Source organism: Rhinolophus sinicus, linkage group LG15, assembly GCF_036562045.2.
Source record: "Rhinolophus sinicus isolate RSC01 linkage group LG15, ASM3656204v1, whole genome shotgun sequence".
Taxonomy (NCBI): domain Eukaryota; kingdom Metazoa; phylum Chordata; class Mammalia; order Chiroptera; family Rhinolophidae; genus Rhinolophus; species Rhinolophus sinicus.
Window position 1 is genome coordinate 29,879,450 of NC_133764.1, and position 15,457 is coordinate 29,894,906.

At 50.6% G+C, this 15,457-nt stretch overlaps 1 protein-coding gene across 2 annotated transcripts in view; it reads right to left on the reverse strand.

The window, feature by feature from the left end:
* The window catches only part of CACNG5 (calcium voltage-gated channel auxiliary subunit gamma 5), a 37,140-nt gene extending 33,320 nt beyond the window's left edge, over positions 1 to 3,820 (reverse strand). Inside the window, exon 1 of one of the 2 annotated variants that reach the window (XR_012492125.1) lies at positions 3,655 to 3,811. The gene's annotated coding sequence lies outside the window, so the exon portion shown is untranslated. Of the gene's footprint in view, positions 1 to 3,654 lie in introns of both variants that reach the window. The other variant, XM_074319887.1, reaches the window with a different exon arrangement.
* Between the last annotated feature and the right edge of the window lie 11,637 nt (positions 3,821 to 15,457).

A 15,457-nucleotide genomic window follows, 5' to 3' on the forward strand; every position in this document is an offset into this window, starting at 1 on the left:
CATATTTAGTGTTGGTCTCCCTCTTTCAAATGCTTGCTCCTAAGGGAACAGGATTGAATGTTGCCCGTTTTGTTCATAGCTGTATTCCCTCCCAATGGTTCTCAACGGCGGGTGATTTCACCCTCCAGGGGCCATTTGGCAATGTCTGGAGACATATTTAGTTGTCACAGTGGAAGGAGAGGTGTTACAATGCACAGGATAGCCCCTTCAAAAAAGAATAATCCGGCCTCAAATGGCAATAGGGCCCGGGTTGTACCCCTATTACTTAGAACAGTAGCTAACACTGTATACAGTAGGTGCTCATAAAGGCCTGTGATGGACGAATGAATAACTGCTATCATGTCACCATCATTATTATTATTTAAGAATGGATAAGGTTGAGAATAATCACCAAGAACAGTCTACATTTGGGAGTCCTGTTGGTCATACTGGTGACCTGTAACTTCTTCCGTCTGGTCTGAGCTCTGCCCTCAGCTGCACCCAGAATGGGCTGTAAACCAGGCCATCAAGAGCCAGGACCAGACCATGTTTCAGGCCCCCTGAGAGCCTGCATGATGCCAGCCTGCCCCTGCCCCCAAAGAGCCTGTCTGCGGTCCCCCTGGGCAGGGACTGTCAGTTCTCACCCCTATGAACGTCCAACATTTGCCGCCATCCTGGAACGCTCAGGACCGTGTGCCCTACAGGGCAAGGAACCACCACCTGCAAGGCCTTTTAGGGTGATCTGGGCCACCTCTCCCAGCCGAGGGGACTCACAGGTATGGTGAATTATGCTGTCTTTGCTCTTTCCCAGAAAGGGCAATACTAGAGCTGAGGGGATATTCAGGCAGGCACAGGTGTTGGAACCTCCCCTGACCCAGCTCAGCCCAGGCCTTCTGCTGACCTAGCAAATTACCACGGACAGTTTTACACAGTCAGCTGACAAGCGCAGACCCCTGAAATGCAGAGAACACCACCTATAGACTACATTAAACACCACGCGGCCACATTGTAAGGGGAAGGGGGAGCAGCATGTAAAGGAAGGATGATTTTGCTTTGGGCCTGGATCACCTCCAGAACAGGCTGCTGAGGCCCCACCCCAGACATAAGACTGGAAGCCTCTGGAAGCTTCTAACACCTGAGCAGGCCACCCACCCCACATTCCCCCCAAGCCTTTCTTTCTTCCAGGGGCCTCCTTGGGCTCACAGCTAGGTCATGCTCTATGAACTCTGAAGCTTGGAAAACACCATGGTTTCTCTCCTGTTCTGCCCACCTTCTTTCCTCCCCTCTCCTCTGCCCTCTTCTACTCCCCTCGCAGATCCTGAAAGCTTTTAAGTAAGTCATCAATGCTAAGTTTCAGTAGCTGACGTAACTGGGTACAAGGCTATGAGCCAATAGAATGAGTCTCTAATGGTGGAATATTAGGCAGCAGACAGCTAGGGTTGGGGGAACAGACAGTGTGGAGGGGTTTTGCTGGTGCCCTTGAAATCACAGGTAGCTGGCCCCGATTCTGCCAGGGAAAAAGGCTGATGCCAAACCTAGGATGAAATGAAAGAGCAGGCTGGTGCCCAGGGACCGCCTGAGAATGAGCCAGGGCATGAGGGCTAGAAGCCGGATGTAGAAGCTCCAGCTCCCCCGGAGGTAGGGCTTGGTGGAGACTGTGTTCCAAGTCTTCCATCTTCACTTTCTGGGAATCTAAGCTCAATTTGTGAGCTACCCTGATACAAAAACTCACACTATACCCCCAGCTCTGAGGATCTCATGAGGGGTCCTAGCTGCATGGTCACCTCCCTCAATTCCAATGTCTGCGAGTAAGGCTGGGGGCTGGTGGAAGCAGAGACAACCAGCCCTGAACACTTCCAACCAGCTGGACACTGACATCTATGTTCTTGTTTTACAAAACACCCTGACTCCATTCTACAGATGAGGAAACAGCCTCCCCATCAGTGATCCAGCTGGGGTTGGAGCCTGCCTCTTCCAGCCAAGTATGAACAATTCAGCCAACCTCTCCCCTGCAACCCTCTCCTCCATCTCAGCCCTAAGTCACCAAAACCCCAAGTCACAAATGGCCGAACTCTGGAAAGCCTGCTGCCAGCTAGCAGGGCCATGGGTGCCCACCAGGATACCAGGGTTCTCACAAACTGCACATGGGTGGACACAGCAGCCTGTCTCCACCCTATGCCTCGGGCCTCCACTGCCTTCCACATCTAAGAGAGGCAGAAGTTTGGGGTGGGATGTCTCAGGCGCAACTACCAATTTCACCCTTTCTAGGCACCCTGAGGACCTGGCCCCAAAACAGGACGCCCCCAGCTACCGCCAGCTGTCAAGTTAGCAGAAAAGAGAGGCAGAGCTAGGGCGTCTCAGGTTGGCAGGAGACTCGGGGAGGCAGGGCTGGCTGTGGTGTCAGCAGAAAGGTGCAATCAACCTGTCACCAAGTTGCCTGTGGTCCTGAGATGTCCTGAAACCAGGACACCAGATCCAGGCCATAGTCCCCCCTTTGCCAATCCCGTGCATTCTGGGTTGTTAGCTCATCAAGCCTTGGGGTTTGTGCAGATGAGGGAGGGGACCTGAGGTGGCCGGGAGGGGAGGTCCCATTCTGTGTTCTCTGGGATGGTGTGGAGCAGGAGCCAGCAATGGTGACAGCTGGAGTGTTACGTCTGTCAAAGTCTGTCAAACAGAGACAGGCTCCCATCTGGGGACCTTGTCCTGAGTCCTGCTCTCATCTGGTCACTGACAATTCAGTGCAAAGTAGGTGAATCCCTTCCCTTTTCTGAACAAGGGCTTCCTCAACCATAAAAAGGGACACCAACGTGCTTGGCAGGTTCTAGGGGTGCAGGTGGGAGCACGTGGCTACACCCCAGCGCTGTGAGCCCACACCCTGTTCCTCTCCAGCCAGGTGTCTGAATTCTCTGTTAAGTCCCTGTCAGTCCCAGGAAGCTATCATCTGACTTCACTTACAAAATGTTACCAGACTGCATCTTCATCAATTGCCAAATTAGGATGAGGGCAAAGAGGCAGATCAAGTCATTAAAATGGGGGGCTTTGGAGTGACTAGGGACATTTTTTAAGGCATCTGCCTGTGGGTCCCCATCGCCACCAACCCTTTCTCCCCCACGTGTGCATCTCTGCTCCGTGGCATCTGCCAGGGACACTCCCTCGTCCCCAGCCAGAGCCAGGCATCCCTGCTGTCCCCGCAGCCAGGCTGAAGGAGTCTCGTGGCAGAGGGACCTGCTGGGGAAGTGAGAGCACCCGGAGGCAGGCTGTGAAATGGGGAGTTCCTCCCTGGTAGACCGACAGCCCGACTCAACAGGTGGCGGTGGGCTTCCCTCCCAATGATCCGGGTAATTGCTGCCAGCCTCAGTCAAGTCCGTCGTGGGAGTCCGCCCCCAGCCTCGGAGTGGGCAACAAGAACTGCCCAGCAGCGCCCGCAAAGAGAGGGCATCACTACCTTCCCGTACATCCCCCCCGCCCCCCGCTCCCCCAAACACACGCTTCCCACCACACTGCCCCTGCTTTCACCGCGCTGGGCCAGGATGCGCGCGCAGGGGCGATCTGGTCCCTGCCCCGGCTGCGCGGTAATGGGGGTGGGGGCGGCCCGGCGCAGTGGCCGAGGCTCCCGCGGGAGGTCCTCCCCCCACGATGCGAGAGCCAGTCTCTCTCGGTCTTCCCGGCTCTTACCTCGCTGGAGCGACCGCGGCCCCAATTTTGGTGGAATGTCCCTCGCCCTCTCCGCGCGTCGGGCGGGAGGTACCCGGCCAATCTCCGCGGGTGCCCGTCCCGTCGCGTCCGGCGGAACCGCTCTGCGCCCGCGACCGTGGCCGCCGCCGCCGCGCGAGCCGCGAACTGGGAGAGGGAGGGCTAGGCAGGGGGCGGGGCCGTGGGCGGGGCCGTGGGCGGGGCCTCCCGGACCCCGCATTGCGAGCGCCGGCGGGCGTTGGGACCCTGTGCTCGCTGGGTTCCTCCGCGGGAGGTGACACTTCCAGGGGAAGCACCTTCGTGGGGTTTGCAGGTGGAGAGTGGGGACTGGGTAGGAAGGAGAGGCTTCCAGAGGCTGCACAGGGCTTGGCGGACATTCCCGCGAGCCTTCGGTCAGACTTACCTTCAAATTCCAGCCGTTACTTTTGCTGCTGCTTCATCACAACACCAGCTAGTATTTACTGATCACTTACTCACTAGGCGCTGCTCAAAGCTCTTTGCATGTGTTAAGCATTTGACTCGCACAACAATTCCGTTTTACAGATGAGAAAATCGAGGCACAGAGCGATGATGTGATGTGCCTGAGGACACATAGCTGGAAAACGGCAGAGCCAGGACTGCAGCTCGGATCTTTCTGGCTCCAGATTCTGTGCTTTTTGAAGCCTCACTATGCTGTCTTTCAGTGTGGCATTAAGCAGAGTGCTCCTTAAAGGCAGAAGGCCTGGCACATAGTAGGTGTGCAGCAAGTTTTTGTTGAATGAATAAATACAAGTAGGATACATTTTCCCAAGACTAAAGCTGTTAAGGGGAAAACCACCAAACAAAACCACTGGCTGAGCTGGATCAGTGATAGGAAAAGATGAAAAATGAGCATAGCAGCTAGGAGATGCACCTTTCTCAAGGTCTGCATTTAATATTCCCAGCAAAGGCCAGACACGTTGTCCTGGGATCCATGTCCCACAGGGTCATCTTTGCTGGGCAGCAGCTATGTCCTCAGGGAACTGAAGAGTATGTCTGGGGGTGAGCAGAGAGCCTGAGGGTGGCTATGAGGGAAGGGGTGCCGGGGGCAGTGGATGTTCTTCCTTGTGGGCTGATTGAAGGATGTTAGAATGCCCACTTGCTTCCCAGGTCAGTACCCTCTTTGATCTGCGTGACATTGTTCTCCAGGTCACCTTGCAATGCCCATGGTGAAGTAACAGACCCATTACCTGCAGAAAGCACCCTTTCAAAGGAAAATCAGTTTCCAGGCATGCTCCCAGCCTCCTCCCCAGTCATTCTACTGGAGGCAAGTGGGGAGGCCTCACGATGGGGGTGGCTGATAGAAAAGGGACTGGAATTAGATGGAAGGGAGACTTCAACCTGATTCGCCCCCTACCTCGCTGTGTGACCCTGGACAAATTACTTAACCTCTCTAAGCTTTGGTTTCTTCCTCTATAACCAGGGCTGACTTCATGGGTATGTGACTTGTGCGGTCACACAGCCCTGCTCTTAGAAAGGCTTGTGCTTGGTTTAATGATCTGCTTTTGCAATCTTAAAATTCTTAATCATTTTTGAACAAGGTACAGCGTTTTCATTTTGCACCGAACCCCACAAATTATGTCGCTGATGCTGGTTATAACACCTACCTCACTGGGTTATTGTGACGCTCCACGGAGATAATGTTTGCACAAATGTCTAACACATGGGCTCTCGACAGAAATTGGTTTACCTTTCTCTAATCTGGCCTTAAAGATGAATAGAAGTTCAACAAAAGGAGGAGGAGGGAGTTTCAGTCATGGGGGCCAGCATGGGCAAAGGTGGATATGAATTTGCAGTTATATTCAAGGAAAGGTGAATGGTCTGGGTTAGGATGGGGGTGGAGAGTGGAGATAAACCTGGAGAGACACGTTGGGGTCAGAGTGAAAGGCTTTCTGGTTCTCTTAAGAAGTTTGGCCCTCAGCCTGGAGGCCTATGAGCGAGTGCTAGGAAGGCGGATACTAAACACCAACATCTGTAGCCCACAGCTCAGCTACGGACTGGCTCAGATAATGAGACAGGCAGTAGATGGTGTGGGCAGGAGCCCTGCTTGGAGGCTGCCAATATGGTGCTTTTGAAACGTTCGCTGTAGACATAATAGGAAAATGCTGTAGGTGTCAAAGCCAGCAGCTGTGCTTGGGGACTTGGGGACTCCATGCCTGATGAATAATGGAGCAGCCCTTCCTCCCTGGGTCTTTTCCTATCCTTTCAATAATTCATGCATTCCATAGTGGTTGAAAAGTTGCATAAAAACTCCGTTTTTGCTGAATCCTGGGCCAATCTGGGCAAATATGATGGCTTCATGCATTGATCTTAATTAGAAACATACATACACATGAGTACATCCAGCTTTGCAAAATGTGCCTTGTGTTCAAGTCAAGGAAAAGGCCCAATTATGTCTTGGCGGGGGACAGGTCCTGCCATGTCTCTGGGAGGTGGAGATGGGAGCTGGCTGCCCTGGAAGGAAGGGTTTGGTGGGTGAGACCCACATGACATGCACTCAGTAGGAGACTGTATATTTTGGTGCTCAGTGCCTCCCCTATGGAAGGAGTTTCCTTCATTGCCGCCCTGAAGTCAGGCTTGTCCAGAGGACCCGCTTTGGCCAATGAAATATGAGCAGGAGTGACATGTGTCACTTCCGGGTGGCAGTTTCAGGAAACACTGAGTGCTTTGTTATCCTACTTTCCCTGCCTTTGGGATTGTGGAACCACCAGGCATAAGTATGAGGTAGGGCTTTACTGTCCCCTGTTTGCAGGTAAGGAAACAGAGGCTTAAAGAAATAATTTGCCTTAGAAATGGCCAAATTATAATTCTCAAGAGAGAATGGCCCATTCAAGTTCCACGTGCATTAGCATCACCCATGCCGTGAGTGGGTGCAGCAGCCAGGACCTTCAGGCTTGCTGTGAGGCACAGGCACACACCATCTGGTCTCAGCGGGGGAACCAGGAGAGGTGTGGGATGCCCTGGTGAAGAGGAAGGCTGGGGCAGCAGGGTCACCCGCCATGAGGAATTCAGGGCTCAACGCTTTAAGAAACAGGAGAAAGATTCTGTTCTTTTCTCATGGGAGCCTGGGTCACCAGGTGGTGTTTCCTGTGTAGCTGGTTGGCAGGGACCTAGGAGGTGGGGCTGTGCTTTTGAATGTGCTACACTTCCAGGTGAGATTGCTCACTCACCTGCTCTTCCTAGCCCATGGATTCAGTCCTGTAAGTTCCCTCTTTTTCTCCTGGACTTGACTTTGCTGGTGGGGGGGGTGTCGACAGGGACTCTGGCTTTACCTCCCCATCCCCTCCACTCCTTCAGAGCTCATTTCCCTTCTTTCTATCATCTCTCTCAGTTCAGTCTGAGTTGTTTTCCCCAGCTAACACCCCTCTTCCCTGCAGCCCACGAAGTGCCTTGTCCGGCCTCCAAATGTGGCCTGTTAAGAACTGGTTTCTTTTCTTTAATTAGAATGTGCTCTCGCCTCCTTCTGATGCAGCAGAGTGTGAAACCTGGCGAGTTCGCACCGCCGTTCATGTCCCTGCCAGGTGACTGAGCAGCCGCTTGTATTCCCAGCGGCCGTTCTCCAAGCTGCCTTCCCTGTTCCCCTAAGACCAGCTGTTCAGCCTCTGCTCTCATAATTTGTCCCCTTGGTAACTAGATGACGGCTTGTGAAACGGTTCCAAGGGCAGAGGCCTCATCAACACAATGCAGACTCCTCTCCATGTGACCGCTGAGAAAGTTGCAGGGTGTTAAAGGAAGTGCCACTAAAATGAAGGCCCTGGATGAGGCTGAATACAGCAGAGGCAGGGAAGCAAGAGACCTCGGCAGGAAAGGTCTGTAGGTGGCCCAGGAAGACGGTGCTGAAACAGGTCAGCATCTGGACAGCTCCCTGCAGGGCGCAGGAAGCAGGTGGCTGGAAGCGGATCTTTGCAGGCGACAACTGCAGCTCATAAGCCCTGGACTTCTCCGTGGTCTCTACTGAACCCTATAGAAACGCTCTGCCTGGTGATTCGTGCCCTCGGGGCTTAAAGAGACATCAATCTCATCTGATAAACTAATCCATGCCAACCAGCATGGATTCACACAGGCTAAGGTGTTAAATTGGCCAGGTGACACATGCACAGTTCCTTAGAGAACATCCAAAGGCTCCATCCATGAGAAGAGTGACTGCTGTGGTTGTAAGCCCAGCAAACTTGTCAGATGGTGGCTCGATGGCTCCAAGAGAAGGGGGGCAGCTCAGCTCACCTAGGATGGTCAGGTGTCCGGCTGCCTCCCACAGAACCCCTGCAGTGTAGACCTCAGTGACGTGGTGTGGGGTGGGCTCCCAAAACAAAAGGCCAAGAGCCCAGGAGGGTGGGGTGGGAGCGAGGAGAAAGGGAGGCCAGGAAATGAGAGCTGAGTCCACTTATTTCAGAACAAAGAAAGCAGGACCAGGCTCCAGCCACCTCCCCAATTACCTGGCTCCCGAAGATAGCATTTTAAACAGCCACTTCCTAGCTTTGAAGTCCCTCTCCTGGAGAAGAAAGACCAAGAGAGACCCATTCAGTCCGAGGCGGGATGGAGGTGGCATGTTCAGTTGAAGTTTTGAGAAAACAGACAAGCTGAGGAATCAGAAACACACTCAGAAGGTTACATCCCGTGTGCTTCCATTTATATAACACTCTTGAAATGACAAAATTATAGCGGTGGAGAAAGATCCGTGGTTGCCAGGGACTGTGGTGGGGGGTGGAGGGTGACAATAAAGGAATTCTTTCTGATAGAACAGTTCTCAATCCTGAATACAATGGTGGTTCCATGAATCCATACATACACTCGTATGATAGAATTTCATAGTACTACACACACACGCACACGCATACGTGCACACACGTGAGCATACACATGTGAAACCTGGTAAGATCTGAATAAAGTCTGTAGTTTGGTTAATAGTATTTTCCAAGGTCAATGTCCTGACTTGATAATATACTGTGGCCATGTAAGATGCCATCGTTGAGGAAAGCTGGGCAACGGGTACGTGGTTACTCTGGTATTATTTTTGCAAATTCTTTCACATCTTTAATTATTTCAAAATAAAAATTTTTAAATGAAAAAGAGAAGCTAAGATGTTAGCATAAATAACAGGAAAAAAAACCCCCACCTCCCATCAAATGTGCAACTGAAGTGGTTTCTTGTTTCCGTTCCTGACAGCAGTCAGTGATCTGGGAGGCTCACCGACCTACGGTGTGGAATTTTTGAAATAGGTGCCCAAATTCAAGGTCAAGCTTAGTTCTTCTCCCCTTGATTGTGAGCTAGACTTAGTGACTTGCTTCTAACAAATAGAAAATGGCGGAAGTGAGGACGCGTGACTTCCAAGAGTAGGTTGTAAAAGGCATTGCTTCTTCCTGTTATCTCTTCCATCTTTAGCTTTGGGGGATGCCAGCTGCCATTGTGAGGACATTCCAGGTGCTCAATGAGGGGCCCAGGTGGTGGGGACCTGAGGTTTCTAGTCAACAGCCGTGACAACGAGCCTCTTCAAAGCAGATGCTTCAGCCCCAGTCAAGCCTTCTGATGGCTGCAACTCTGGGTGACACGTTTGTTACAACCTCATGAGAGGTCCTGAGTCAGTCCATCCAGCTAAGCCACCACCAAATTCCTGACCCACAGAAACTGAAAAATATTTGTTGCTTTTAGTTGCTAAGTTTTGAGGTAATTTGTTACACTGCAACAAATAACTAATATACATGGTAACTATTAACTCTGTGTGCAGGCCGGCCCAGTGGCTCAGGCGGTTGGAGCTCTGTGCTCCGAAGGCTGCTGGTTCGATTCCTACATCTGCCAGTGGGCTCTCACCACAAGGTTGCCGGTCGGACTTCTCGAGTCCTGCAAGGGATGGTGGGCTCCGTCCCCTGCAACTAACAATGGCAACTGGACCTGGAGCTGAACGTCACCCTCCATAACTACGATTGAAAGGACAACAACTTGACTTGGAAAAAATCCTGGAAGTACACACGATTCCCCAATAAAGTCCTGTTCCCCTTCCCCAATAAAATCTTAAAAACAAAACAAAAGCAAAAATAAAAAACACAAAACTCTGTGTGCAGATATGTCAGGTGTATGTATGAAACTTTGAAATGAGTTAATTGGGTGAAAATTAGAATTCACACTTTCCTTTATTTTTTAGTGCATTTTGACAATGTGTATCAAAAGCCTTAAAAAGATTCATAGTCACTGACCAAGAATCCAACTTTTTGGAATTTGTCCTAAGGCTATGGAAACTTCCCAAAGGATACAATCCAAAGAGCAGGGATTTTTGTTAGTTTGTTTTATTGCTAGATCCCCAATATCTAGAACAGTAAGTACATGGTACCAAGTGGGAGCTCAATACATATTTTTGAACCGCTGAATGAAATAATTGGTCAAGTTTGTGAAGCTATAAAGATTAAAATATTCATCACAATGTTGTTTATGATAGTAAAAAATTGAGAACCACCTAAATGTTAGGATAAAAGTAAATTATGGGTTAGGATGAATTAGAATGCATATGTACAAAATGGAATATTATGCAGCCCTTAAAAATAATTATGTGGAATGATCTATATTTTGTAGCTAACCCATTTAAGCAAATGTGACATAAACTGATGAAATACAACTACAAAGAATAGAGTTGTTTCAACGAAATAGAAAGTTTAAGAAAGATAATGAAGATAAGGTTTTAAAAATTACTATAGAGGTAGCTGTGGGCAAAGCAACCACAAAAGACTAGAAAATTCTGCAAAAATCTACGACTGCATTCAGGTTGCTTTGTATTTTGATTCTCGTCAAATAAACAAATTGGAAATGTGAAGTCAAGCATTATGGGTATAGTTTATGTAAGAAAGAGATATCCCCCCTCAGAGAGAAATGCTCATCCTTTCTGATAGGTCACGCATTTACAGGCTTTAAGTAACAATAAAATGTTGAAAGTATGTGCATGTCAATGTTTGCGATCCCTGCTGGAGATGCCCATCTTTGAGTCCCAATGGAGTTTGGCAAGAAGTTTTCACGGTCCCATCATGAAAAGGTAACAAAATAATTCATAAAAATTAAATGAAGTGAGTCAGTTATCAAGCAGTTTAAGCATGACTGGTTATTTGGGGATGGTGGGATTTTCTTTTCCTTATCTGTCTTAGCTACAAGAATCAGGTGTCATTTTAAAAAATTTTTTGAAAGTTTCTAAAAGCATTTTCTAAAATAATCTAAAAGCATCCCCATGGTATTCTGCCCCAACCAAGCCCAACCTTGCCTCCCTGGGCTGCTCATTGACAAAGAAATTGGCTCTTTCATTTTGACAAGTTTCCGAGCCACCAGATGACACTTGTTCCACCTGGTTAGCCCACACTGTCCCCCTCTTTCCACACTCCCTGGGTTTCACCTGCACACACATAGTTCCAATTGTTTTTGATTTCTGGGGGGCTTAATGCCAAGGTTGTCCTATGGTGAGTGAGAGGATGGACCCCCGGGCCAGCCAGTCCAGGCTGCCACTTGTTCCTTCCTCCAGGGCCTCTCTAGGCGAGAGTCAGCCAGGTGGGGGTGGCTGCAAAGATACCTGCCAGGTTTTGAGAATCGCAGTGCTATTTTTCTCTCTCCACCCACACCCAGACAGATAAAAAAAAAAAAAAAATGAGGTGAAGGTGGGAGAGAGGCTTCCAGAAACAGGTACAGAGGGCATCTAGTCTCATAGGCATGAGAGACAGCCGAGAGAGCGGGCTTTGAAGGAAGCCATACAGGGATGTCCCGCATTCCCCACCCAGGCTGCCTGTTTGGTCCCCTGAGCATGGCAAGGTCAGAAAGATCAGAGGGACCTGGTCCCCAGCCTCGCTACACTGCTTAGGAGTCATGCAACTGGAAGCCGGTTAATTCACGTGGGCCTCAGTTTCCCCATCTATAAGATGTGAACAGTGACTTCTATTCCACGGAGTGCCACGAGGATTAAGTGAGATGCTTATGTTGAAATCACACAATGGCTCTGGGTAAGAGTTAGCCTTTCCCCTCCCGCCTACTTACTGATTTCTCCTTGTTGGTGTCCTCCCCTCTCCATCCTTTCTTCCATCAGACCCCAGCCTCCCACCCTCCTCGCCCAGGAAGGCCCCTGGCTTAGCTCACATCTCTGCTCTTCTAGTTGGCTCGGTCTGTCCAGTGCTGCTCACCCAGGAATTGTTAGTTGGCCTCTCTGGACTTGCCTTTCCTCTTCTGTAAAATGGGCGTGATAAAGAGGCCTTACCTCGAGTGGTCACGGTGGGCTTTAAATGAGTGCATGTAAAGTAACAAGAAGAGGGCCTGTGTGCTTTTGGTCCTCACTCGGCATGCGTGCGCGCGTGTGTATGTGTGTGTATAATCTGCGTTATACATTTTTCTTGTTGCCATTTTCCTCTGTGTCTGTTGAGTCCTTGAGCCCACCGCTAGCTCTTCCGTTTCTTTAGAACCATATTGTACTTTCCTCTCTCATGCCGAAAATAGGCCTTTCTACAATAAATGTATTGAATTAGCTTAAAAAAAAAAAAAAGAATCCTGGGGAGACATCCAGTTCTGCTTTCTTGGAACCAAAAGCACTTCTCGCACACTCACGGCAGTCGGGGCCCTGCTCCCCAGGATGTGAGCTCTCAGGATGGGGACACAGTGTGGAAATAGGTAACCTTTACCTGTGCTCATTAGCATTTTAGCTGAACCAAAATTTCACCCCCGGAGCACATGGCTGGCCGGAGAAAAAGCTCAGGGCTTTAAACAATCACTCGAGTGTAACTGGAGGCAGCCATTGCCTTTAGATGCTGGGTTGATAGGCAGAGATTGAGAACTTGGGTTTCCTCGGCATGAGCTCATGAAAGGCTTTTGAGAGCTGGTCTTTAATTAATTCTTGTGTACATCTCATCTCCTTAATTAGTTGGTGCATACCTCCAGGGCACAGGCCGTGGCACAGACATGGTTTGGGTAACACCTTGCTAGATTCCAAGCCATTTTGAGATCCATGTATTCATTCACTCATTCAACAAACATCCTTCTGAGCCCCTACTATGTGCCAAGCCCTGCTCGAGGCGCTGGGATCCAGCAGCGCACAGAATGGGCAAGCGCTCTCCTCTTGTAAAGCTGATATTCTGATGGGAAAGGGGACACATACAAACGAGCGAATAAAAAAGTCGGCCCGTTTCTGAGCTCACCTCCTAACCACTGAACCGGCGATGCCTCGAGACAAATTACGTGAGGCTGGTAGGCTGTGGGAAAGTTTGGGTTTTATTCTGAGGGTGATGAGGAGGGCTTTGGAGCCACTGGAGGGCTTTAAGCAGGGATGGGACCTGCCTGGACAAGGTCATGCTGGCTGCTGTGCCCAGAGGGCCATAGGGGCTCCAGGGCGACCTCGAGGAGACCGGCAGAGAGAACAGTGGACTTGGAGCTAAGGGGAAGGACTTGGCGTATATTTTAGGGCAGGTTTCAATGGCAGCACCACAGACTCTGGCTGGATGCTCCTTTGCTGTGGGGGCCTGGCTTGTGCTTGGAGGATGGTTAGCAGCATCTCTGGCCTTTGGCCCTTACCCACTAGATGCCAGTAGCATCTTCCTCCAGTGGTGGCAACTAAAAATGTCTCCAAACATTGCCAGATGCTCTCTGGGTGGAAAATCAGCCCCAGTGGAGAACCATGGCTTTAGGGCAGAACTAACAGGACTTGCTGATGTACTAGATGTAAGTGGACATGGGGTGGTGAGGACCAATTTTGCATTTCCACTCTGGGTTGCCCACTACACCACCCTGAAAGGGCAATTGCAGACGCAACCCAACATGGTACCTGATTTCAAGAAGCAAACTGCTAAGGGAGGCAATCCAATAGTCCTACAAACAAATGTAACATGGCAACTGCAGTAAGTGCAACAAAGAAGGGATGTGGTACCCAGCACACGTATGGGGGGAGGCTGAGCTAGTCAGGGAGGAAGAAGGTTTCCCCACGAGTTAACGACTCAGTGGAGATGATGTCCACTAGGTTTGCAGGAAGATGTTTCCGGCAGAGGGCACAGCAGGTGCAAATGTCCTGGGGTTGGAAACGTCACAGCACATTTGAGGAACTGAACGAAGGCCAGAGAGTCAGGAGGTCATGGGTCCTGTCGGGCAATGAGATATCCATGGAGTGTTTTAAGAAAAGATGCGGCAGGATTGAACTTTGCCTTGGCTGCAGGGAGGGTGCAGACTCGAGAAGCCGAGAACAGGTGGCAGACCAGTTAGGAGACGCCCATGGGAGTCAGGCTGAGGGGGAGGGACTAGGCCCAAGGGGGGGGGCTAAGTGTGTGGTGGGTGGGGAGATGGAGGTGCAGGAAGAGGAACACTCCTCAGGTCGTGAAGCCAGGCTTCTGTGGCTGTCATGCTTCACCCGGCCTGACCCTGTGTCCTAGCCACGGGACTGCCCCTCACGGAGCTCTCAACTTAACAAGCAGAAGCTCCCGGCCCCTGGCCTCCTACACACACCAAGTGGCATTGCCCGTAATTTTAGGGCAGAAACAGACACATAGGGAGCCTCTACCAGCCACAGTGACACAGGCTTGAATTCTTTCAACAGACATCCCCTGAGCTGCTGCTCGGGGCCAGGCATGGAGCTCGTCCTGGAGCCGCAGTGGTGCTCGGGCCAGCTCCGGGCCGTCTCCTAGGGCCCCTGACTTGTCACCCAGCAGAGCGGGACTGGGCGTCGGTGGCTAGGCAGCAGCCTGGCCGCCCCTACAAGGGAACAGCTGTGCCATGGGTGCCGAAGCTGGGCCTTGGCAGTGCCGCTCTGGTCTCCCTCCTCCATTGCTCAGCTGCTCCTCTGTGTGAATATCTATTCCTATTTACAGAACATCCATCTTTATCTCACCAGGGGTCCCCACATGCCTCCATTTAGCTGTGTTACTAGACTCTGAGGTTGGCTCAATAATTGTCTTCACAGCGGGAATCCCCCGATCAGCTGACACACAGGCCCCTTTCTCAAAAAGGACTGCAAGAGACAAAACCCTAAAGCCATTCTCTTGCTGTAGCACCACCCTCTGCTGGGCCAGTCTCCATCAGTCCTTGTAAGGAAAGCCAGCTCTTCCTTCATGGGAGGCTCTGTTCTAACGCTCCAGATTCACTTTTAGTCCTTCGCTCTTTTAGTGACCCAGTGATGTAGGCACTTGTACAGATAAGGAAACTGAGGCACAAGAGGCACAAATAACTTGCCCCTGGTCAAACAATTGCTATGGTAAGTGGGACGCCGGGCACCGTGGCTGCAGTTTTGCTCTTAACACGTTGCGTACGGCGGGGTTTAAATCCCTCATACCCCTCTGTTCCGGCAGGTTTTTAAAAGAAACTACTTTAAATGCACTCTTCTCTTTAAAGCGTAAATGCTTCTATGTCATTTATTATTTTTATATAAATAATAAATTCTACAAATAAATTATTCTATAAATTATTCTATAAATAATTATTCTACAAGTAATTCAATAAAATATGCAAAGTAAAGAGTCAACAGTAAAAACGAGAATGCTCGTTATCTGTCAACGCATGGCTCAGAAAAAACGAAGATTCTCGTGAACTGTACGCAACTTGTTAATTGCCACCTGGGCTGCCTCTCCAGAGATAGATGAGGGATGAAGGGGTGTGGGGCACAGAGAAGCTTCTAGGTGTTGCTGCACATGGAGGAGGTGGGCATGAGTGCCAGGCCCACGGCAGGGACCCGGGCATGAGGGGATGTGTGTGCCTGTAAGTGCAGGGGTTGTGTCAAGCTGACTGACCCTGAGTTGGCTCAGCACGGGGCGCCAGCCCAGGCAGAGGCTCCCGGATG